At 45.6% G+C, this 26,380-nt stretch overlaps 1 protein-coding gene across 2 annotated transcripts in view; it reads right to left on the reverse strand.

Moving 5' to 3' along the window:
- Positions 1–26,380, reverse strand: part of iqsec1b (IQ motif and Sec7 domain ArfGEF 1b) — a 60,740-nt gene that overhangs the window by 25,063 nt on the left and 9,297 nt on the right. The window contains exon 1 of one of the 2 annotated variants that reach the window (XM_079265499.1): positions 17,492–17,610. The exons of the other annotated variant lie outside the window; for it this stretch is intronic. The gene's annotated coding sequence lies outside the window, so the exon portion shown is untranslated. Of the gene's footprint in view, positions 1–17,491; positions 17,611–26,380 lie in introns of those variants that run through there. 2 annotated transcript variants of the gene reach the window in all.

Consider the following 26,380-nt stretch of genomic DNA (forward strand, 5'->3'; position numbering starts at 1 on the left):
TTCACGTTTGAGTAACTCTTCAGAATCAGTTTAAGATGATTAAAGTCGAGTTAGAGGGAAGCACCAGAGGAGGAACGGTAAAATACGATTCAGCTGCATTCACTTGTTGAGCACGCAGACGGAAAATTAACTACCGGCTCATCAATGGAGCCCAATCCTTTGCTGTATAACAAATTAATTTCATCAGCAGCTCTGGTCCGGCACAAAACCCACTGCATTAAAGGCAACTCATCCAATAAGGAGTAACAGCAATTCATAAATTCTTTCCCGATTGATCTCAGTTGAGTCTGGCAGCAGTCCCCGAATAAAGGAAGGACCATCAGTGAAATGTACAACCTTCCTCACGAGACAAATTCGGAGCCAAATCAGAGAGTAAGTAGCGACTTCTGCACACTCAACCACCAGCAGGCACACATGTTGGGCTTACCAGCTGTCTAATTCCAGCTCCAGCAAGGACCTGTCCGAGGCACACTGCAGACACCACATGTTGCCTTCTTGGTCCCTATATACTCCAGGCCCATCACCACCCTTTCTTCCGTGACTCCATCCCCGAGCTTAAATGCAGCTCCTCACCCTTGGACACCTCTTTAGCTCTGGCCTCCCTTCGGAGACTTGTGAGAAGGGGCGTTCCCAGGAAGAGGGGAGGGAGTTCCTCCAGAGGAAACTGGGTCATGTGGCAGCGGGAGCCCTGGTGCCCCACAGATGAGGAGGGTCTTAATTTAAATAGGAAGGGGCAGCAAGTAAGAAGCAAAAAAACAGAAGATTGAGCACGCCCCGGTGGTGATAGCATCAGATGGGCTTTATTTATAGCAAGAGAATCTATGCGGTGAGGAAAAGTTCTGGGGAAACCACCTGGATGTACCATTTTAGCTGTGGAGGCACGGCTGCGGTGAGTTTTACCTCGGTAAAACTGTCCTCAGATTTCAGCCTACAGCTTCACATGGATGACACATACCGTGTCCGATAATCACTACTTTACAACTACTGATCAAAGGCCTCAAACGAGTGCTTAAAATGATACTATCAATACCACGGTCTTCAATGCAGAACAAGCAACAGCTGCTCGGCCAGCCGACCCGCCGAGCTGTCCTTTAAACAAATAAAGTTTACAGGGAATGTTTGACTCCCATCCACTCCCATCTGTGTGCTGATGTTCAGGGTGATTCCCGCGCCCCCCCCCCCTATTCCCCTGCTTCGGCCCCTAACCATTTCCATATAATGACATCATCACCCAAACAACGGGCGTGTATCAAGTGGGCCAAGGATGTTATCAAAACCTAAGCAACCATGCAGCGTAAAGAAGGAGATAACACAGCTAATAGGTTTGGTTTGGGTAGAGACACGAAGCTCTGATTCTGCACTGCAACGTCTGAGGATCTTTGCTGCAAACATGCATTATTTACAACTCTATATAACAAGGAAAATAATCCTAATTAAAGCTGCGAGCAGCGATGAACGGGCCCTCGCCATGTGCGCGTCGGGGTGCCGGCGGGACTCCGGCCTGCACGTCCGAGAACGTCCGCGACCGTCGGACGGCGCGTCCGCGAGCGAGACGTGTTTAATCCCGCGTGGACCGCCTGATGCCGGAAATGACGCTTTGCAAATAGTCCGACGCTTCCTGTGTCCGCTGCCTGGTGCTACAGAACGCGTGCGTCGTGTTGCTCTGTGTCAAGTGTGAACCACGGAGTGTAAAAGTCACGTAAATCGGATGGTGTTTGTCAAAAAACGCAGATTTCCTTTTGCCAGCAGGTGGCGCTGTGAGTATTAGGGAAAATTAGCTTGTAGACATCCTCAGGCCATGAGTGTTATCAAGCATGTGAAGTTTGGGACCGTTTGCAACAAGTCCAGCTGAGTTACATCAGACATTTCCTTTAGCCAGTAGACTTTGCAGGTTTACTGTAGCGCCCCCTAGTGGTCGAATGCAAAACAATTCTCAGGGTATGTTACTGGATGCGATGTGCACATATGCTGAATATTTTGGGAATTTAGAACAAATGGTTGAGAAGTTATGTGTATTGATATTTTGCCACGCACCTAAGAAGTGTATTGGTCCATATCTTGTAAACGCAAAGAGATATCAAAAAGATTTAGATAACTTTTGATGATCTAGAGCAGGGATTCCCAAAGTGGGGTGCGCGCACCCCTGGGGGTGCGCGAGCTGCCTCTAGGGGGTGCACGAGAGGAAAAGTGTAATGGCGGTCTGATAGTGCAATAATATTAAATATTAAAAAAAAATGTCAGGTGGGACATCTGAAGCTATCAGTCGTAAAAGAGGAGAGGGACAGAGAGAGAGAGAGGAATCGGAGGCGAGGGGAACGGAGAGGTGCGTTGGGGAGAGACCGGGAGAAGAAATCGAGCCAGAGTCAGAGGAAGATGAGACGGAGGAGACCGAAAAGGAGGAAGGGATAGCACAGACAAATCGGGAGCACATCGGCCCATCGCGGAGTCAAGGTGAAAAAGAGGAAACGAGGGTGAGCATCAGACTGGGAAAAAAAGAGGAAATATGATGAAAAGTATGTGTGTCTGGGCTTCACTTGGATTGGCAACGCAGATTCCCCAAAGCCACAGTGCGTGGTGTGCAGTGAGGTTCTGGCTAACAGTCTGAAGCTCTTATTTACGTCGCCACCTGAACACCAAGCATGCCAGTGCAAGTCAAAAGCCCCTTACATTGTTTATATCCAAATTGGAGGAGTTACAAAACAGCCAAAAACAACTGGAGTCTCATTCATGTGTTGGGTCTATAAATGACGCACTACGGGCTTCATATCTGGGTACAGAATAGCGAGAAAGGGGCTACCGCACACAATCGCCGAAGATGTGTGCTTGCCAGCTGCCAGAGAGATGGTGGAATGTATGATTGGGGAGAAAGAAGCAAAAAAGTTGTGCATGATCCCGGTGTCCAACAACACTGTGTCGCGCCGCATCGATGCTTTGTCCGAAGACATCCTGGCTTCATTAGTCGCTCATTAATTGTAAATTAAATGTGATAATCTGCCTCTGAGCCTGTGCGTGTGTGCTCGCATCCGTATTGCTCTTTAAAAGTGACGCCTTGTGTCACTGAAAGTTATTGAAACTTTGTTGCAGTGTTTCAGGGCGTTTTCACACCTTCAGTTCGTTTGCTTTGTTACAGTTGCTCATTTGTTCGGTTTGTGTTCACACTGCAACATTTAACAGCGGACTAAATCTTGTAAACAAATGCCACGCGCGAGCAAACTGTTCTCTCATTGGTCCGATTCTTATGCGGCTATGAAGGCTTAAAAGGCTCTGTTGCTTCTTTTTTTGTTTTTGTTTTATTAAGGGGTGGGGGTGCGCGAACCCGGTCGGGATGTAGAAGGGGGTGCGCGGCCTAAAAAGTTTGGGAACCGCTGATCTAGAGCCACTTATGATCCACAGAAAATTTAATAGAAATCGGAGCCAGCGTGTAGGAGTTTGCAAAAATGTGTGTTTTATCACTAACAAAATGGCTGACTTCCGCTTGGGTTTAGAGCATGGTTCCAAGATGCTTATTTTTAAGTCTCCATGGGATACATGTGCCTACCACGTTCCATACATGTAGCCAAAACGTTGCGCTGGGGCTGCTCTTTTGAAATATTGTAGGGGGCGCTATAGAAGCAATTTAAAACGGCCAAGCCCAAAACCCATACACACTATGTCTGCCTATGACCTATGACACATGTACAAAGTTCCATGACTTTTTGAGCATCCCAGCACACTAAACCATCAGCTTCCTTTTTCATGGCGAACGATGCGTTGCCATGGCAACACCGTGCAACGAAAACTCACAATATTCCTGATGATGCCTCATCAATGTCTTAAGGCTATTCTTACCAAATTTGAAACTCATCAGGTGACCTGGCTAGGAGGTATGACGAAAAGTATAAAATATGACATTTCCTTCAGCCAGTAGGCGGCGCTATGAGTTATTGAATTTTTTACAATTGAAATATGTTCAAGCTTGAAGTAGCATCATGCATAAGAAGATTTGTGCAGTTTTGGATAATGTACCTTGGAGTTATAACAACTTATAAGAATTTAGTTTTTCAAAAACAGTGAGGCAAAATGGCCGCCACGCCACGTCAAGGTTCTTCGATGAAAGCGCGAGATTTTGATAACTTTTAATCACAAAGGTCTTAAGAGCATCCTGACCAAAGGAGAAGTTGATGGCATAAATTCTCTAGGAGGAGTTCGTTAAAATATGAAGGCTGAAATCTGCAAAAAGTGACTTTGCGGGTTTGCTGTAGCGCCCACTAGTGGTTTAATGCAAAACAATTCTCAGGGTATGTTACAGCATGCGATGTGCACATATGCTGCAAAATTTGGAATTTTAGGACAAACGGTTGAAAAGTTGTGTATTGATATTTAGCCACGCCCCTACGAAGTTTATTGGTCCATATCTTGTAAACCAGGCATGTCCAAATGCTTGTTCTTTGTTATCTGACTTTCAAGATGTGAAAGAAAGGCAGAATAGTTGTTGAGATGTGTTCACACATGAATGCTTACATTTGGTTACATTGCTATTTGCTGTCATTGAAAATAAAATGATAAAATAACAATGTATGTATAGGCTACTTGTATTGTTTAAAATAATGTCAGCAGGGACTGTTGGCCCTTGGGCATTTTCACATTATCAAATTTGGCCCTCTTTGAAAAACGTTTGGACACCCCTGTTGTAAACGCTAAGAGATATCAGAAAGCTTTTGATAACTTTTGATGAGGTAGATCCAGTAATGATCCACAGCAAATGTGGTAGTGATGGGACTAAGCATGTAGGAGGAGTTCGCAGAAATGCGTTTTACACAAAATTCAAAATGGCGGAAAATCTAAGTAGGCGGAGCTTAGGGGTCTGATTGGCTTTTTTGTAGCTCTAGCTCAAGTGGACATGTGTGTCAAATTTAAAGTTAATGGGACATACTGGCGAGTGGCGTCGCCGGTCCGACTTGTAGGGGGCGCTAGAGAGCCATTTCTGAACACAGAAAGATGCATTCATTTTCAGATGGCTATATTCACCAGGCCTGACAAGTCCCCAAAACTTGGTGAGTTTTCATGCATGGCAAGTCCTCCAACCATGCGTACGTTTACCCCAACGGGTACAATATTAATAGGGCCTCGCCGGCCCGACGTTGTCGGTTACTCGGGCCCTAATTACACAATTATTAGGTACACGCTAATTTAAATACTGAGCCCACCCTACAGCACTATCAAAGACAGTTGGTTCCCTTTAGCATTAATGATGACCGTGCAGCTTAAGGTAAAGCAGCAGCAGTTAACAGCCACTACATCTGTTTGATTGCAGAGAGGGATAGTTTGAGACAGCTGCCTTTGATTGGACCGTGGGGTTATTTTTGTCTCTCTCGTCTCTATCTTTACAGTGACCAGCCAGACTGTTGCTGCTTCTCAGCAGGCTGCACAGCTCCGGTCCAACTATAACCACCAGTAAAGACTGCCTCCATCTACAATGTCCACATGTCTCCACCCCTCCCTGCTCACATCCTCCTACATTCGAGGTGACAACAGGCCCCTCCCACAGCATTGATACATTCAACATACGGCATGAGACTGGTTCCCATCCAGCAGGGACAAAAATAGAGTCCTTTGACAGACTCTGCATTTTCTGCTCCGCTTGGTCAGTAAATTGACCAGCCGGTGTGAGGCGGGAAACTGGAGACAAATGTGTCAGCGCGGCCAACTCCCCCGATGCAGCAGCGCTGATTAGAAACACGAGGAGCTCGCTGAGATTCACAGCACCGAGCGGGACATGTGCAATTACATGGCTCCATATCATACAGAGGTTGCACCATGTACCTGTTTGATTGTGTCCCATCATGTCTCTCCACATGACGGGACACAATCTTTAATCGATGCTGTAGTACTGAAAGACTTCATCACCCATTACCAAGTTGTATGGAACCTTCTCCAGTTTTTGAACAGTGCTAACAGCACACAGTGCTTACAACGGCAACGGTGCTGACAAAGCGAGCGGAGGTTGTCCAGCCCTGATGTTAGATGTACAAAACAAGCATATTAAAGATGACACCTGTGGTTACTGGTGGCAAAAAAATGTAGGAAATGTAAATGTACTCTAACAACAGGCACGCTATTTAAACAACTTACTGCAGTCAATGCTGTTTTCCATTACCCTCCACCAACTTGGAGCGAAGACTGCAGCATGTTTTCACATGTGCGTAGGGCACACAAATAACATTTAGAATGATCTCCCCTTGCATGAGCCATGTCCTGTTTACAGACACTGGGGAATAAGTGCATGTTGACACGAAAACAAGGATGTAGGCCTCGACGACTCCTCACGCTCTGGCCGGCCTCCCAGCTGCATCACCCCTCACCCCAGACCCCAGCCCAGCACTGCAGGCTGGCCGTGTCTCTGGCTGTCTGCTGTAAAGCTGTTTGGCTCCAGTTCAGCCCTGTAATCCCTGAGCTCAGAACCCACCCACGTGTGGCCTTTGGAGGGAGCACGTGGCCCTGCCCTCTCAGCTTCAATATGAGAGAGAGAGAGAGAGAGAGAGAGGATTCATTTAACCAACCACTGGCTCCCATGATGCACATGCATGTTGCTCCTGACAGGGGTAGAATACGCAGCCCACATTATTTACTGAAAGACAAATACCGGTCGCATCCATACATTTGTGCGTCCATTAGCAATCATACACACATATAATATAAATCCAGCAGGCTGCAGAGTTTGGAGCTGGCAGATGCTTATGTGATGTTGATGACCATATGGCATTGGGTCTGTTCAGTGTTTATGTTCTGTCGTGGTAGCCCCACTGACCAGTGTGCAGTTATTCAGCTTATCTCTGCTAATCCTCCAGCTGTAACTCTTCCTCCATCCTGTTCCTGAGCTGTCCGTTGGCTCCAGTGCCAACACCGACACCATTAAGCCACCGCATTGTGGTGAGCAACCTCAGGTAGAGGCTGAGGTAGGTTTAAAGTCCCAGTGAAACGGAAGTTAGGGCGTCTTTAGCTTCTGTACGGTGACTTGTTTCACAGTGAAATGGAGTATTCGTGGTGTACAGTTACAAGAGGGATTTAAACAGGGGGCTCTCTGAAAAGAGAAGCCAATGAGGAAGTGGCTTAAACTTGCATTCTCTCTCATGGCCAGCAGGGGGCGACTCCTCTGGTTGCAAAAAGAAGTCTTGTTGTATAGAAATCTATGAGAAAATGACTCTACTTCTCTCTTGATTTATTACCTCAGTAAACATTGTAAACATGAGTTTATGGTCTTAATCTCTAGTTTTAAGTCTTCTTCAATACAGCATGATGTTCATTTAGTACATGATGGTCCATTTAGAGTCAAACAGACCATAAATCAGAGTATGCTTTAGGGCGGGGCTACACAGTGATTGACAGGTCGCAACCAGAGCTGTATACAGCATCTATACATAATTCATCTGAAGTCCAAATATGGTTACTTCTGTTAAAAAAACAAAAAAACAAGATGGCAACAGCCAAAATGCTGATCTCAAGGCATCAAAACTGCAATCCGTGCACAGGCAGCAAACAAGCCAGCCAGATTATCCAAACTGCACGGTAAACCAAAAGTAAGCGCACCTTAACTGTCAGTGATAATTCCTCACAACACAGGGAAACTGAGCACACACCTACGTTAAGTACATCCGGTCAAAGTTCAACCAGACAGGATATAAACAGTGATGGATGTTTACAGAATACACAGAGGACACGGTTTCTGCAGGATTACCAGGGTTCATTTCAAGACATTGAAGACCTTTTTACTACCACAAAGAATGCAATTAAATACCAACGTAATGGTCATGATGGCCAAAGTATCAGACAAAACCAGTAGGAATGACAAAGCCAAGCATTCTTTATTTTATTTGCTCACATTTATATCACATCTTTTTCATTGCTTCCCAGCTGTACATCATAACAAATCTGAATAATATAATGAATTTGACTCAATTAAGTCAGGAACAATGCCAGCAAAATGCTCCAACATTAAAAGGTCAATAAATCTTCAATGATGTTACAAAGATGTTATGCATGAAACTCAAAGTCTAAGTGTGATTTGGTGACAGAGTGCAGCACCATCGTCCCGAGCTTAGGAGGGTGAAGTTCCAGCAGGTAGTCAAAAAACCGAGAGGTCTTGGATCCTGTTTGGGCACAAAGTAAGCCCTGGGTCTATGTGATTCCTGGCGTAAGTAGTAGTAGTGCTTGATTTCACTGAAATCAGCACTAGCACTAGCTAGCAACAGCGACAGGGCTGTCTGATGGTGCTGACTTTAGGTCCACACAGACAGATTCACCAGCCTCCTGCACCAATCCTCTGTCAATTACACGTGTAGGTTGATCATGTCACAACCTTTCACCAGCACGACAACATTTGATGTTCCTCAATACCTGAACCAATCAAATGTAAAACATTTTAACACCTTGTAAGACCTTTTAGATTAAACTCAATTCAAGACTTTTCAAGACTTCCACTTCAACACATATTTAATGAAATGTTGACAAAATGACTATTATTTGATTCTATGTGAAACAAGTGATAAAAAGACACAAAGGTATTTATATAATTTTTCTTTCAAATACATTTAGCCAATCTTGGGGTTCGTTCTTGTTGTCTGACTGCTCGTGTTTCTTGACCCATGTTGGTAGGAATGGTTGCCAAAAACGACTAAAATAAGACCCGACATGTAATAAAAGAGATGTACCCTTTAAATAATCCTAGCAGATTTAATCTCAGCAAGAGAAAATGACTCAGGCATTAATCCTCACATGGTGCTATGCTTTTACTTTCTGTATTTGTGCTCCGCCTCAGGGCTGAGCTTTTATCTCCAGCGCTTGTTATTGTCAGGTCTGAGCTACCTCGATGCTATCTGACGATTCAAGACAGGAAGCATTTCTCTGATGTCCTCCATAGATACCGAGGGTGACGCAGCATCATGCAGCGGGCTCAGGAAGCCCAACTGGATTTAGTCCACAACAGAACTCCCTAACAATCAGATTCCAGCAGGTAATGCGAGATAAACATTCTGTGAGGCAGACGCTCACATTCACAAGCAGCTCGTCTCCTTCATCTCAGGACGCGCCGCTGACAGATCCCGGCATGTTTTAGTTTGCACTGGAAACAGACGAGAGAACTCGCAGTGACGTAGACCCGAGGCGCTGCCTCATTAGCATTCATCAACATTTTTCTATTCCGGGAAGAGCAGGCCCGTCTGAGCGTGCTCAGACTGTGTCTGAGAACGGCCGGGCAGCGGCTGCGTGTGAGGGAGGAGGAGAGGCGATCAGTGACACGGAGACTAAAAACACCATTTTGTCATTTTAAAGTTACATTTTCCTTGGATCAGTGTGGTGATTTGGTGCCACCTGATTTTGCAACACATTCTCACTCCCAACTCAACCACAACTCAAACACAGACGAATGGTCAGTGGCGCTATGCTTCAAACCTCAGTTTCCACTTGTACTGTACAAACAGTCTCTTTTCAAAATAAACTTATAACAATAATACTACTAAAATTACTATTAGTCATGTTTCTATTCCAATTACTGCTACTATTATTTCCTTTATTATCATTGTATTATATCCACTGATGCTGTTGTTATTAATACGAATGATTTCCCTATGATTATTATGCTATTGTTAGTGCTACTCCTGCCATTACTACTTTCATTATGTCGTTGCTTCTCCAATGCGAGGGTCCAAGCACAGAGGATGTCGTGTGTTCTACAGACTGTAAAGGCTGAGTCTGAGGCAAATTTGAGATTTGTGTTTTAAAATAAAATTGAATTGAACAAACCTACTTGATTAGCTTCAGGAACAGATCTTGGTTCATTGTATAAAGTTATGTAACAAAACTATGGGAAAATCAGTCAATGTTGACGTGGTTGCACATGGGACTCGAACAGTAGTCTCCTGGGAGAAAGTCCTGTGTTTGTTTATTTGCTACTACTTCTACTTCACCATAGCAACAGCAGTTGACAAACAATTTCAACTTAAGGTCACTTTCTTGCTCCAGAACAAAAGCAGAACAGAACACTGGACTTTTAAACATGGATGAAAAGAGGTGATCACATTTTTGGAAGTTTGAAAATCGACAGCACCACGACAAATGATGAGGATCTGTGATACAATTGAAAGCTCAAGTCAATGGACTGAAACCTAACGACGAACAAATTGAACTACGGAGTAATAGAAAAGGTCACGGAGGTTTGCTGGACAGCATTGCACATTTGCAGAAGTTTATGAATGTGATTTGAGGTTTTCACTTTTCCCCCTGTTTTTTATTGAGGGTCCAATGCTGTGTGGTGTCTGGAGCAGCGGCTCCCAGCTACACAAATACCCAGAACCCTGACTCAGTGCACTGGTTGAGCGTCTTGTGTTCGGTCTGTCGTCAGCTCAGCATGTGAGACCGTTTGTACCTGGCACCAGGTGCGTCATACTATTTCGGCAAAATGGGATTTAATTCCAGGCGGAGGGGAGAACTCTGACCCTGCCAAGGTTCCAATCCCACTGAATATTCCACACACTGCTGCAGAAACTGAGTCCCTCTGTGCCAACCTCTGGTCTTCCTGCAGCTGCACATTTACACCCTACCCTCTCAAGGTGAAATGAAATTCCAGTTTGCAACAGCCATTTGATGAAAACACTGAATACAAGTCAATGTCGAATTAAACACTTCACAAAGGTACTGAAGTGGGTCTGACATTTCACTTTATCTGATCCTGCCTACGCCAACACGTTTCTTCAGAACAGTTTGTATGATATCGTACGAAAAAAGTGAATTCCTCATTTTTGAAAAACATAGTTAGGTTTAAGCAACAACAATACGTGGTTAGGTTTAGGAAAAGATAGTCAAATATACAGTTAAGTTGAGGCAACACAACTACTTGGGTTGAAAAAAAGATCATGAAATAATTAGTTAGGTTGACGAAAGTATTTTGAAATACTTAGAGAGGTTTAGGCAACGAAACAACTTGATTAGGTTTCGCAAAAGACCGTAAAGTACTTGGGTAGGTTCAGGCAACTAAACTACTCAGTGAGGTTTTGATCATTGTTAATGAAGACATGGATTACGTACGAATAGATTTTATGGGATATCCACGAATTACGGTGCGTCCACTTTTGTAGGTATAGCTATGAATGCTCTATGAGAACAACCTGACCAATAGCATTTCAAATGTATGATGGACTGACCAGGGGAAGAAGGGAGAGAAGGGATAGATTAAGGGAGATTAAGGGAGTCTGAATCTGCTGCGGAAGCCCAAACGTCCTCCCTCCCCTTTATGTCCCTTCCCTGCTTCCATCCATTGCTCATCACTGGAACCGAGTGGGCAGTGCTGCCGCCAGAGTGGTCGTGACGGACTACGGATCCGCCTGCTGCCCCTGCTGCTTTCAAGGGCATTTCATCCAAGCGAGGGAAAGGAATCGGGGCGCACAGGAGGAGCAGCTGTACATCATCCGCCGCCAGGCACAGGACCGAAAATACTATCTACCGCAAGGGGAAGAGCCAAACCACCATCTGGCCTATGACGAACAGGATAGAAACCATTATGTCAGGGACAGGATTTAGGAAAAGGAGAGGAAATAGGACGAAACGTCAAACAACCTGCAGAAAACCGTTTCTCTATGCAGCACAGTGGCAAGTAAATCACTGAAACGAAGGATGCTCAAGGTATAAAAAACAAACCGACCCACAGTAAGGTAACCTACCTTCATTGTACAGAAGCTCAAGTTAAGTACAGCTGACTCCAGGCCTGTCACTCTCAACCTGAGTAACCCGACTGCAGCCGGTACGTTCCAATTCCAGAAAGATGTCAAAAGACAGGCAGTGACAAGCAGAACTCCTCTCTTTCACACTAATGGAGCACGGCTGTGGTTCTGGTTAGTGTGGCTGTCGTAGGCACCACCCTGCCTGACTCTTCCTCTGCCCCCCTTTTTATTTTCCCTGTGGTGTAGAACACACACACTGAGGCTATTGAAGGACAGGCAGCACCTCTGTCTGCTCTCGCCGGCTCTGAGCGCTGTTGATGTTGGCGTCTGCAATAAAGGCCGCCTTTTCTCTCTCCCCCTCGCCCCCCCCCTCTCCTCCTCCTGCTGGAGGTTTTTCACCTCTGCCGAGGAGAGCTGTGAGGCTGAAATGGAAGAAAGGTTGTGTGGCAGCGTTGTGCCGGCTTTGCGTGCCTGCTCGTCAGAAGGGAAGGGAGTGGCAGCCTGGTGTGACACACTTGATTACCCTGGCTGATTATTTTTGGCTACCTCCGAAAGCTGAAACTCTGCGCTGTATTTCCTCCAGTAATTCTCTCCCAGTCGTCACAACAGTGTGACTATCATTCATCTGACACCTAATACTTCTCTTTTTTATTTCATAACACATGCCATCACATACCCAGCCGGGAAAATGCAGAACGTGGCACCCACAGCCTTCCCCTCTTCCTGTCAATTGACACCCTGGGGTGAACTTAAAGAAATGGGGAAGTAGTTTCAGCGTGGGACACGCCCACTGAGTTAAATACTGAGGGAGCAAATATAGCTCAGTGAGGCAGTGAGGTTTACACTGCCTTTATGACGCGACTGAGATCGGGGTTTCAAATTGGGATTCTTAGGTTTTTTTCTTGCTTTGGACGGGCTGCTACCCCGCTAACGCTAGCTAACGTTAGAAGCCAGAACGCAGACCTGGAGCTACAAGGAAGCCAGGACCATCAAAAGAAACAAACGTCTATTTTTGCACACAAGATTAAAGAGGAATCTGTCCGGTTTGCTCTAAGGTTTGGCAAAGCTTCCCTCTAAAATGCTTATTGCATGCTCTCTGACCTGGTCTTGAAGGGACCTCTGGTTGACTATTCCTGCCCCTGGAGATCCGTTTTCCTCGCCTTGAACACTTCCTCCCCAGATGGGACCTCTGCTAACCTTTTGAACCGGTACTTCCTCCTACATATCTCTAGACAGAGGGGCGCTGCGGCTCTGCAGCACCGCGCGTAGACAACTTGTGTCAGCGTGTTGCGCTTGTAGCTGTCGAGGACTTTCTCGCCGTCTTAAAAAAAAGAAGATGCCTCAGTTAAACCTCCGCAACAAACCTGAGCAGGCAACAGAGGTGGTGTTCTAACATGCAGGTCATTCTGGAGTGACACAAACCAAACCTTACCATGGAACAATGATCTCATGTAACACGGTGTGGAAGGCGTGGTGACTGATGCTTATCTAAGAAATGGAAGCTTAATGTTCACTTAATTCTGCTGCCTTTGAGTGACAATGATGCTCACGATTATTACACGGATGACAGAATATGCACAGTATGTGCTTTATCTGTTCGCAGTGTTAACCTGCTTCATCCGTGTGTCAGTGTGTGATGAGTAACCCTGGAGGAACTCTAATAGACAGTCTCAGCATGGTTGGAAGGATCAGTTTTATTTATGTCCAGTAAGATCACTAAAAATCTCAGCAACTTTCCATTCCAGTGAAATATGACTTGGACAGCCAGCAGAAGTTATTTCCCCCAAGTTGGAGAAATATGGATGCCACGAAGAGGAAGAATTGGTAATCGTTTTTTAAAGACAGAACATATCAAAAAAGAACAGGAAGGAACATTTCCATACTCCATTCAAGTCATTATTTCCCACAAACGACCATTAAGGGGGGCTTCCATTCAACCATCTCCAGCTTTTTAGTGAGGTGAGCCCCCCCAAATTTTTTTGTTTCAACCAGAGTTCGGTTACGAGTTGGTGACTCTAGTTGGTAACTCAGCGAGAGTTTTTCTACAGTAGTTGTTATGTCCTGAGGGGATGAATGCGGCGTCTGAATATCTGCCAACTGAACAGCCTGACGGGCCTATCGTGTGAACGTAATCGCCAGGTAGATCACTCATCCCTGCCGTGTCTCCCTCCCTTCCCTGAGGTTACCTGTAAACCTAAAAACACCACATTGTTTCCTTTCCATGGAAAGATATTATCACCGAAATGAAATGGAACCAGGCGGCAAGCTCCGGGTCTAAAATAGTGAAGCCAATGGGGAAGTGCCTTAAACGTGCATTCTCTCTACTGGACATCAGGGGGCGACTCCTCTGGTTGTATCGAAGTCTATGATAAAATGACTCTACTTCTCTTGATTTATTACCTCAGTAAACATGAGTTTATGGTCTCATGAAAGTTAATTGGGACATCTTGGTCGCACTACAAATGTCTTTTGTCTTATGTCCAGTTGTAATGTGCTCCACCCTCACATGTCACTTCCGGTTGCAAAAAATAAAGATGTCGACAACCCAAAACAAAGATGGCGACGGCCCAAAACCAAAATGTTTTGCAAACTTATAAAAAATAAATAAGAGCTAAACCATCGCCAGGCAATAGCTTATGGGTTTTGTGATTGCATTTCAGCCAATGTATTCCGCCTCTTTTGCTCTCCAAGCGGACCGTTTACCTGGACTACAAACTAACTACAAGCGATTAACCAGAATGCTCGTCGCATTGCCTACAGATTCTTTATTCATATGCAGAATCTGTTATAGAGATTAGCCAAACACCGTCACATCTGATATGTTACAGCTGAGCTGTTAGAGAGATCCCATTGAAAGCAAGGGTGATATTTGACTGGTGAACAATTAGAAAATAGAACAACTATATATTACCTTTGGCCAAAGGTAGAGCGATGACCGGATATGCGGGGAGAGAGATGGGGAATGACATAGAATAAAAGTGGCAAACTTGAGCCAGGGACGCTGCAATTCACTCACTGCTTTTTACCCCCTAGGCCATCGGGGCACCTCAAATCAAGTACCTGTTTATCGAATGGTTGGCTTTTATGGCCCCTGTTCTCGCAATTTATCTGCACATATGAACCAGGCTAAACTCCTAAGGTGAGGTCAACTGTGCGCTTATCTACAGGCATCCCATTTGGAGATGCCCATCACAAACACAAGGTTAAGCCATGTTTTTGTGCATTGTGTTTGGTATATTTTTGCATTTTGATGTGAAATTGAGCACTCCGGCATGTGTGAGTGAATGTTTTTGGCTAAGAGCACTTCTATCTGAGGATAAAATAATCTTCTTCATGCGGAAATATGTCAGTCACTCTCTGCAGACTCAAATTACACAACCAAAACGTGTTGAATTTCCTCCCAGAGGAAACAAGCATCAATCTTCAAGCCTAATGTTCACTACAAGCACAACTTGTACGAACATATGATAATATTCTCTGGTGCAGTGTCTTTGCTGTCATGCTTAGAGGCAATAGTTCCCTCGGAGCTGGGGCCCGGTTGTATTAGTGAAACTAAAACAATGTGACGCGCCATCGTTCACAGTGCACAGCTTCTCCAGAGCGGCCTGTTAGTGTCTGCCGATAGTAATGGTGGCGATACATCTAAGAGACGGAGCACCAGCAGAATAATCCCCTGCAGCTTTTCCCTGCCACATGTTACCAAGCCTTATGGCAACTTGTTGACGGCAATCCCACACGCCCAGCAGTGGGCATGAACAGATTGTAATCCGCAGGCTGAACAATGCATCTTAGCATTGCGAAGCTGTGCACTGTACTAGCTGCTGTAATAAAAAAGAGCATATGTAGACATTCTTTATCAGTCTGAAGATTTGACACACATTTATTTAAAGGATAAGATTTGAAGTAAAAGTAAGAAAGATGACCAACCTGACCAGGCATTCAATGCCAGCTTTCAGTGCTTAACAATGATCAACACCTGGTGTTTTCACTCAGCATATGGAGGTTTGATACCCAGCCCTAGTTAGCTCCGTCTCTTTTAAGTAGATGTACCCCAGTGATAGCCATCTACATCACCCAGCTTCCAGCAACCACTACTTCGTGAAGATGTCCGAATAAACTGTCGGGACGGGGCGCAAACAACCTCACGCTACTTTCTCATTAACTGCAGTGAAAGCCACAATTAACACAACCTCAAGAGGCTACTTGTAAAAAAGTGTTTGTAACCTCTGCAAAATGCAAGGACTTATGGGTAGACAGTGATAGATGTTTCCAATCTGACTGCAGCCATGTGCACACAACGTTTTAACATGACACAGTGAAGCCTGTACCGATGTTATTGTTTTCAACCACATCAGAGATCCGGATTATCCACCTACGCTGAGCATATATGTGAAAGGAGACATCGCTCTAGAAGCCTGGTTGTTCCCTCTCCGTCTTAAACAGAGCCCCGTAAAATCCACCTCTCCAAACACAACGACGCCGACTCCGCTTCGAAGACGAAAACAAACGTCTCGTGGCGGCGACGATGATTGAGATTGCGTTTGAGATTTGGAATCCGTTCAATCTCAGCAAACTGCCATCAGAGTCACTATCCTGGAGCGGAGCGTCGTTGGCGTGATACTGGATGAAGGGCCAGCTTAGCGAGCCTCCGTCCGCCCAACCGGCCGCGGCTTCACCTCCCGCCTTTTTAAACAGAATGCCGGATGACTCATCAGACACTCGTTGCGACCAGGAGTTTTGTTGTGCTGAGGATGGACGAGGTCGTAGATTCGAGCAGGAGATGTTTTGGGAAATGTTGGAGAAGAAAACTAATTTCCTGTCCCTGACAGCTGCAGTGTATGAAATCTAAAACCACAATGAAAAGATAAATTCAGTGGACTGCACCTGAATTCTCCTGAGCATGAAACAACAACAACAGAGCCCATTTTAATTCATAACCACAGAGGATGTCACCATTGTGGAATAATCTGATACCAAGCAGCTTAATGCTGTCTGAAAAAATCCTGCCCGAGGATATAAACCCAGAACCGGGACAAAAAACAACAACAGGCCTAGGAGATGGAATTATATCCAGAAAGATCACACAAGTCCTGCATAATCCTGTGCCGCGGGCCAGCGGCCCCCAAACCCATTGTCGATGAATTAATGTGTGCTTTGCCGAAACCTATTAAACCGTACTGTAAGGTACGCGCGATGAAGACGAATGTTTTTGAAGGCGGAGCTGTGACTGCCAGTGACCCTCCGTCTCGTCCGCGGTAATGGGAGTGCGACGCGGGAGCCCGTCTGCTTTTGTGAGTGGAGTGTTGTCGAGGTCAGCAGAGAGCGGCCTGATGTAATGCACTATTCCCGGGTCTGTTTAACGGATCAATAGGAATTGGTCACGCGGCCCGTCCATATGGTGCTCAGCGGATGCAGCAGCGGTTAAAGAAAAAATGTAATAAATGCCAGAAAGGTGGGGACAGAAAGGACAACAACAACAGTCTCTCTGGAGTTGAAACTTCCCCTCGGCCCTGGTCTGCGGCTAGCCGTGGGTGTCCTCCAAGCAAACAGGAGCTGCCATGACATCAGACTACAGGAGAGAGATGAGGGGATGGGCGGTGGGGGGACGCCAGTGCAGCTGCTGCAGTCGTCTCTGCCAGACACCTGCCTGGGCCGGCGGTTGTAAACAGAGCATGTGCAGCCCGCAGCACTCCCCGATTTCCACCTCACACACACACACACACACGGCAGAAGATGTGGGTAGATGACATGAAAAAAGTAAAACGGCAGAGATGCGAAAGAAGTGAAAGTGGCAGCCCTACCGGCAGAGAGACACGGAGAGCAGCCCGGGACAGAGTCGACGCCGGTGGGACGAAAGCGAGCGACCATCCTCACACCTCCGGCTCCAGAGAGAGCGAGAGCGAGGTGGCTTGGGCCCTCGTCACCCTCTCTCCATCTGCCTCCTGTGCTCTTTGAGTCTCACTCTCCCACCCCCTCTGTCACTCCCTCGGCCCCTCCCCTCTTCCCGCTCTCTCTCTCTCTCCCCCTCCCCTCCTCTCAGAGTTGTGTGTCCAGCCTGATGCAGCGAGTCCTTGCCTCTCTACTGGCAGTGCTGCAAGGTCAACGTTACAGTCGCTGAAAACACCCCGAGTGTGCAGGTTTTATTTTAATTTTTTTAATTGCACAGGCCGTTCCCTTCCCGGGTGAAGGTAATTAACGAAATGAGCTGCTTTCGAGTTTGATTCCAGCGAAAATGTGTAGACTTGTTCGGCAGTGAAGTGAAAAAAAAACGAGGGTTGACTGTGACAAACAAGCACCAGTGCAGAGAAACATCAATCAGGCTTCTGAGAAAAGGTCTACTTTCTGCTTCTCTTCTTCTTCCCAAAAAATAACAATATCTTAGAACAAGATAGCCGACTTGAAAATTAACTTTGTCATCTAAAATCTAAAGGAAGTAGCAAAGCTGTCTAAAACGTGATTTACGTTTGCTGCGTCCACGCATGTCCGCGCGGCCAAAGTCACGTCACGTCCCCTTGCGGCAGGTTTTCGTCTTTCCGTGCACGTCCAACATTTTCTACAAACTACGTTTACACAGATGAGGAAGAAAATGAAGAACTTTGAAGAGCTTTGAGGGTTGGGTCGGTGTACCGAGAGGACAAATGCACAAAGTAAAGAACTCAAACGTTTCCTTGTCACGATTCCAATTCAGCTCATGTCTGTGTGACATTCCTTACGGAAAGTATAACCTTTGACTTGACTTTGTCGAAATAAATATTAATTCTAACTGACTTCGTATCACATGAACAGCGGTCACCTGGGTGAAAGTCCTGTTACCCATCCAACCTCCCTTCCTACTACGTCAGGCGATTGTCCAGTACTGACACAAATGTTTTTACATTGGAGTTAGTTGAAAACCCAATTTCTAATCATTACATACACTAAAGGGTTCCTCAGTGCATCTGCATCTGACGCCAAGAGGCACCGACCAAGCAGCAGTATTGACGAGTCACACAAGTAGATTAAGTACTTTTGGACCAAAATCAGTTGAATCACTGCTATCAGTAGATTTGTTTCATGCTTTTGCTTCCAGTTCAAATTGAATTAACTCTGACACATTGAACTTGAGCTGCTGTCCAACTGCAAACCGTCCTTACAGGCCTCCACAGTGGAGGAAGCTATCATGCTAGCTGTAGGGCTAAACGATGGGACGAAAATCAATGAAAAAAAGCTCTATTTCTGCTGTCTTTCCTCCAACGTTGAAGTTGAAATTGTTGAATATCTTAGACAACATTTATTCTGTTGACTCTCGTATCATAAAAACTTTACGCTCAAATGGTGACAAATGTGATGATCTTAATTCCCAGTAGACCCTCGCTCTTTAGAGAGGCTGGGTATCATTTAACATTTATTTGACATATTTGTCAGAATGATACCTACATTTTGGTACCAGCCTACTCAGCGTAAACAATGAACACAACTTAATTCACGACACAAACTTATTCTTAACAAAACCATGATGTATCTTTTCCTGAACCTAACCAAGACGTTTTTGCCTAAACAAACTGTTTATTTTTAATTCAAGCTAACCACAAGTTTAAAACTGACCGTTTCACTTTCACACTACGTGCAGTTTGGCCCGTCTGAAGAGTTAGAATGGTAGTGATAAACACTGACAACGGCCTGATAACATTGGAAATGCAGAATGATACTTTAGTCGACACCTCACTTTCCGAAAAATAAACACGTTTTGTTACAAAAGCCCTCTTTAGCCACAGAAACGGCCTGGCTTTAGGGATGGTAAAGGACACATTTTACCAACCAAAATTGACCAAAATTGAAATGTGTCCAGTACTTTATGACCAAATACCTGTAAAACTAATGATATTTCCATCAGCCTCAGACGTACTTGTAAGCTTAAGACACTAAACTGAGATGGTGAACATGGCGAACATGGTATCTGCTAAACATCAGCATATCAACATTGTGACCATAAGGATGTTACCATGTTTATATTAGCACATAGCTCATATACTGTATAGCTCGCAGTCCAAATATGGTCACTTCTGTTCATTGATTGCAAAAATCCAAGTTGGCGATGGTCAAAATGAAGCAATGGGTGAGGCCGTCACTTCTTCTCATGTACAGTCTATGGCAGGGGTCACTAATAGGCGGGCCCAGACGCCGTTGTGTTCAGACCTGGACCTCTAACCGATATATATTTGAGAATTATAAAATTTTCTATTTCAGCTGGTGCAGCTTTTCTAGCCTTTACGGCACTCGTTCAGCAGTCCAGGAAACACAACGACCAATTACATGTGTTGTAAACCATCTAACGTGATGCTACTCAGCCAATCAAATACGTGTATTCTGATAAACATCGCAATTCCAGTGAGATATACAGAAGGGGAGCGACGTAGAGAGAGACCCAACGTGTACATGAGTCAAAGAACTCATTTCACATGGCGTTCTCCAAGAAGAGAAAAGTGGACAGAGAGACCAGAGTCTTTAACCAGGAATGGACAGATTCTTAAATGTTCATTGTTCCCACGGGCAGTTTGAAACCAGTACGTCTCATTTTCAGAGACCGTGGCCATTATTAAAAGCAGTGAAGCACCACTACGTGACAAAGCACAAATCATACTCACTCTAATCCCAAATGAAGGCACAGAAAAATAAATCTCAGAGCCCAATATGATCAGAATCCTAACACATGAATTCACTGTCCAACGATGACGTTAACAGAGAGAATAGAGCTGCCACAGGTAAACACAGTGTTCCTGTACACAAAGAAGAACATTTCTTTATTATTAGAGTATGTATTTCTTCATCATTAATCCAGTTCAATTTGAAATTGGACAATAAACATGGTTGAGATAAACCTCAAAATACATGGCACTAAATCATTGCGCAAGTTAGACATTATTGTGATGTTCCGGACCTTTGCATTCGGACATTCTCTCTCAGTGGGCCTTGCTGAATGTTAACTGAATAACGCTACCGCTGGTCTATGGTATGAACCCAGGCAGCATAACAAGAATTCAGTAAATTGGTCGGCACCATACAAGTACTGAGGTGATCATGGATATTTACCGGCTGAGACATTCTGCTACAACAACCCGGCAGCACGGCCTTGATATGAAGGTCTGAGCTTCTTGTTTGCTAAAAATTGTCATCTTGTGATGTCAAACATTGCTGAAACTGTCAAATCCAGCTTAAAAGAAGCTGAGTATGAAGCACGCTCCCCTGAATCTTGACAATACGGTGAGGTTAAACCATACGGGGAGGTTAAACAAACCAACACCCACAAACACACACACACACAGCAGCATTATTAGTGAGGGCCTCAGAGGATAAGACTTACTGTTGCGGCTGTAAACTGCAGCTGGCACGGAGCGGCATTAATATCCCGATCGAGCCTCTCTATCCACCTGGGAGGAACCTTGCCAGGGGTCCTGCCCCCTTCTAACCCTGGCACTAACGGGCCTGTCGCCTCGACGACTGATGTGGCAGCGTGACTGTCGGTGGTGCCAAGAGGGACGAACGGAGAGCGAGGGAGAGAGCGGAGACTGGTCTCTGTGCTCGTACCACAGGGCCTATAGGATTACTGGTAATGGGATTTCCCACTAATGGCTCCTCCTGACAGGTGGCGCCCCCGTTTAGCTGAATGGCGCTAAAAACATCACAGAGGTTTAAAGCTGTCCTTGCCGGTCCCCGTGCTGCAGTACATATCCATCTTAGCAAGCTTGTTTGTATCAGTGTTGAGTATTTCTATCTCGGTATTTCTACAGTGAGCACAAACACGTTCTGCAGGTGATACCTTGAATTAAGGCAGATTACTTCATTCAAAGATTATTTTAGCGAATAGCGCTGTTGTGAACAAGAACAATTCTGTTTTTATGTATGTATGTCAAAACGCAGTAGTGCAGCTGTTGTCATGTTCTTCACAGAACCCTCACAAATGAATCAAGAATTCACTGGTTGCTTGTTTATCCGTTCTCTCCCTTTCAACTTTTGGTTTTCTGGAGCTTTGTGCTAATTCCCACCACAGATCCACTGGCCCCTCAGCAATGAAGTCTTGGATTGTGGGTCCCCCAATGACACCAACATTAGTTCCTTTATCCCTAGTCCCTATGTTTTTACATGTATAAAAGTGGTTGCATCTTTTGGCAACCAAAGGCCAAGAAATGGTTGCCAATTTCTAATGAATTAATGTGCTAAATGAACATCATGCTGTATTGAAGAAGACTTGAAACTAGTGATTGAGACCATAAACTCATGTTTACAATGTTTACTGAGGTAATAAATCAAGAGAGAAGTAGAGTCATTTTCTCATAGACTTCTATACAACCAGAGGAGTCGCCCCCTGGTGGACACTAGAGAGAATGCAGGTTTAAGGCACTTCTGCATCGGCTTCACTCGGCAGAACTAGAGATTGCTGCGTGATCTGTGTATGTGTTTGGAGCGAGGGACCAAGAAAAAAAAAAATGCACCGGGGCCCATCACAAATATGTTACCCTGCTGACATAAAAACAGGACAGTGGCATATCAAGTTTACACATATCCGCCAGCGATGACTACAAAGTGTAAAATCGCTGAGCTGCGGCTTTAAATTAAAATGCTGGGGCGACCCGACTTGCCTTTGACACTAAACAAGAATGAATGATTGGAGCAAACAAGTTAATCCAACCAGTTCAACTGTCCACCACAGAGGGACTTTTAGATGCGGTTCACTGCGGGCCTCCCTGGATTGATTGGGGTTAAGCCTTTTTGCTCAACGGCATCTCAATGGTGGCTTTCTTGCAGGAGGACAAGGATACAGTAGATACATGTCCTCCACCACTTCCTGCATCACCATGTCTCCTGACCTGCATATCTCCCTTGCAAATTCAATAAACAACCAGGTAGGCAGAGGGAGGGAGGGCTGCACACAGGGAAAGACAATAGTAGCTGGAGGCGCGTCATAACGTAATGATGCTAATGTTGATGAAGCAGCTTGCTACCTTTTCCCCACATAAGCCTCTGGATGCAGGACAGCTTGTGACATCGCCGGGATCAGCAGCACGGTTTCACACCTCGCGACAGGAAGCAGCGCGTGAGGAAGCTGACACTCGGCAGACGGACATGAACTAAACCAGAGCAGAAGAAAGTTATGGGAAACTCTTGTCCCTTTGCATGTTGCTTGAGTCTTTTACAGTTGACATTTTAAAGGGCAGATAGGAATAAAAGCAGGAATACAGCATGCTGCTAAGTACCATTTGGTTTTCAGGTGGTGGTTGTTACTTTAGAACATTTCCTAAATGTTTGCACTTCTCTTTGTATAATTGAGACAAATACTTTCAGCAAAACGCTGAATATTTCTCATTAAGGGATCTTTTCTGAGATGCTGAAGAGTCATCATTATCACCACCGTTTGACAAAGCAGAGTGCTGCAGCAATGACTCCTAAAACCCAGAAGTGATGTGAGAAGTGTGTTTTTTGAATGGGGTTGATGAGATAGTTGCTGTCCTGTCTTTTTTCTGGCTGTGAAGACTTCTGACCAGTAGAGGGCGCCATTATTCCAGTCTTTGGCACTCATGAGCATGAAGAGCACTCTTGATATTCAGCCCCAGCAACATGATCAAAATTAGGTGAGCAACCAGCAGATATTTGGCACATCTGACTCTCACCTTCCAAAGAAGAACACCTGACACCTCTCACTTCACACATGTCCTTCCCCTCGGGCTCAGGACATATTGGCTGATGTAATCCTCAGGCCTGCGCCAGAAATTATAATTGGGGTGAAGAGGATTTGCATTCAAATCAGGTGGAAAGAGTCTTCTTCTTCTTCTCTCTTTTGACCAAAGCATTGTCTCCTGTAATTCCGAAGTCTTCCCTTTCTTCTCCCACCACTTAGAACCCGTAGGGAGGGGGAGGGGAGAGGACGGGCCATCTCCATCAGCCCCGCTAACCACTCAGGGGAGCTCATTAGAGCCGCCCGCAGCCCAGAGGCCCGGTGCTGGCACTACTTCTGACGCCGCGTCGGCACCATTGCCTTCGACGCCACTGAGAGAGAGCTCCGAAGAGCAGCTCCTTCTCCTGACAGCCTGTCACAACACAAAGGTGTACAGGCGTCTCACAAAACGGCGTTCTTTCGTGCGGCCTCCCGGATCCGCGAATTGAAACAAGGATTCTCGTTCAACGCATAAAGCAGCCCGCGGCCGATCGTGGCTGCACCCAAATCTCAGAGGACGACTTGTTTCGGCATCAGCAGACGCTCCACGCACAGCGGGTTGATGCAATCCCTCCGGCGCTGACAGGACTGAATCGCCGCCGCCTCCTCAGAAGAAGAACCTCCGTGCGCCTCCCGTGTTCAGACATGTGATATGAGGCTGGGAAGCCTCCGCGGGGAGAAGACGAGGGCCCCGTCTCAGCTGGAGCCGGGGCTTCTTTTGTCACAACATTCAAGCGTATGCTCTCTCATATGTTTGGACCCAGAGCTCAAACCCATATGGCAGCCCTCTTTCCCTTCGGGAAGAGGTGCGCGCTAGTTTTTCGTACCAGACGCATTGGGGCTGGCTGGCAAGGTGAGCACTGACGCGTGGTGGACAAAAGAGACGTCGTGCCACGGTGCCTACTCTGGGAGATGACTACAGGAGACGCCTGATGGGGTCCAGTGACTCTCGGCGGCAGCAGCAGATGTTTGTGTGCACAGGCGGAGGGGCTTAATGAGTGTTTACTGTCTTGCGCGGGAGATGATGGCCGCCTCCTGCTGTCGGGCTGCCGAGGGCCACCTCACGGGGCCCGACACCGCGCAGCGCTCAAAGGACGAGTCTGGTTTATTGCAAACCCGGCCCTTACCGCAGAGTCTCGCCATCCTTCCTATTGGTAATAATGACAACAAGCTGGGAACATGGCGAGATTGGTACAAAGAAGTCAGACGGAGTGAGAAACACAAGCTGACAGATAATCAAATACATCCAGGTTAACTCAACGTATTTGGAAGAGGAAGCAAAGGCGATAGAGAAGTTATTAAACTGTCTCTTGTTAACATCTGACTTCCTGGCTCGACTTTGACCAGCGGCGTAAATATAGACGGAGTGGAGGTGCTGGGGCACCTTCAACAATGTTAAGGGAAGATTTTGCCATTAAAAGCAAATCAACTCGGCACCTTGGAATTACACCTGTGTTCGGAGAAAAATGAAAAGTCTTAAAAGACACGATGCCATGAAAAGACAGATCTTTATCATGGTTTTTCTTTTCTTTTCTTTGTGAAGTCAGTAGAAATCAGGAACACAATTATGCTTATTTTACATACACTATGAAAACAAACTTTTTGATAACATTTATAATTCCTTGTTTTCTTTGTTATTTTTGTCACTCATATAACACATATGCAATGATGATGGCTGGGATATCTTAATGTTTTCCAGTGTCAAGTCTATTCAATCATGTGACAAGACAAGACTATATCGATGTATAGTAGCTAGACCTGATAGCTTTCTCTTTGACACCTCTGCTTTCCCAACACAACAGCCTGAGGAACTCATTCAACTGTAAAATCCAACACATTATGAGAAATATATATCTCTATATATCTCTATATATAGATATATATATATAAGCACCCAATGTTGCCGTATTACAAGCTTCGGTTAGTGCCTCCCATATACCATCATTACATTGGCTTCACAGAGCTAAGCATCTTCCCCAGGAGACTGTTCAGAAACACATCATTCTAATGCTGCGTTCACACCAAACGCGTCGATTTTTTGACGCGCTGCAAAATCGCATCCAACGCACCGCCGGTCGTGTTCACACCAAACACCGCAAAATCGCGTAGTGCCGGAGAGGGGGCGTGGTTTATCCACTGGAAGCCGTTCACCTGGTCGTCATGTCTTTCCGCTTTCAACCGTGAAAGGAATAAGGACAATTGCTGCTTTGTACGTGTTGTGGAAGTCCCTCAAACGTCGGAATGCCAAACGCCGTCATGTCTGGTTCATAATGTTGTTCAGAGGAGCTCCGTGGATTGTATCGAGCTGTATTCACTGTCTAGCAAGCCACCGGTCGCTGTTTACTACAGCTGTAGGAACACAAAATAAACAGATTTGGCTGTGATTCAACGGCAATAAACCGACAAAAAGGGACTCCGAAATAACTACGTAATGATGCCGATTTGTACTTGTCTTCTCCGACAAAAAGGGACTCCGAAATAACGACGTAATGATGCCAATTTGTAGGTTACTGGTCTTCTCAATGGAGCTCTGATGGATCGGTGCTAGGCTATGCTAACATCGTAGCAGCTCCACCAGCACTCAATAACGTCACGTAGACGTAAATACGGCAGCGTCTGTTCATTGTTTGTACCGTATGGTTTACACACACACATGTATACACATAGTTTGGTCCGGTCTCTATTGATATGAGGTATCGTAGAGCTCTGGGTGAACACAGACGGCTACAGGATTTATTTCCTGATTCAACAACGGCAGGAAGCCAGTGATGACAGGGGGAGCAACTCAACGCTGATCGGCTATCGCGCCACAGCGTCACGCGATTATGTCACTGAAGTTGAATCGCGGCGTGCCAGTCTCATCGCGTCTGTGCATAGAGTTTGTATGTAATCTCGACGCGCGTCAAAAAATCGATGCGTCCGGTGTGAACGCACCTTAAGGCTGAAACAATCAGTCCTTCCATTCAGTCATTTCTGAGAAGAAAACTAAATGAAAATGGGA

This window comes from Melanostigma gelatinosum (assembly GCF_949748355.1).
Source record: "Melanostigma gelatinosum genome assembly, chromosome: 3".
Classification (NCBI taxonomy): domain Eukaryota; kingdom Metazoa; phylum Chordata; class Actinopteri; order Perciformes; family Zoarcidae; genus Melanostigma; species Melanostigma gelatinosum.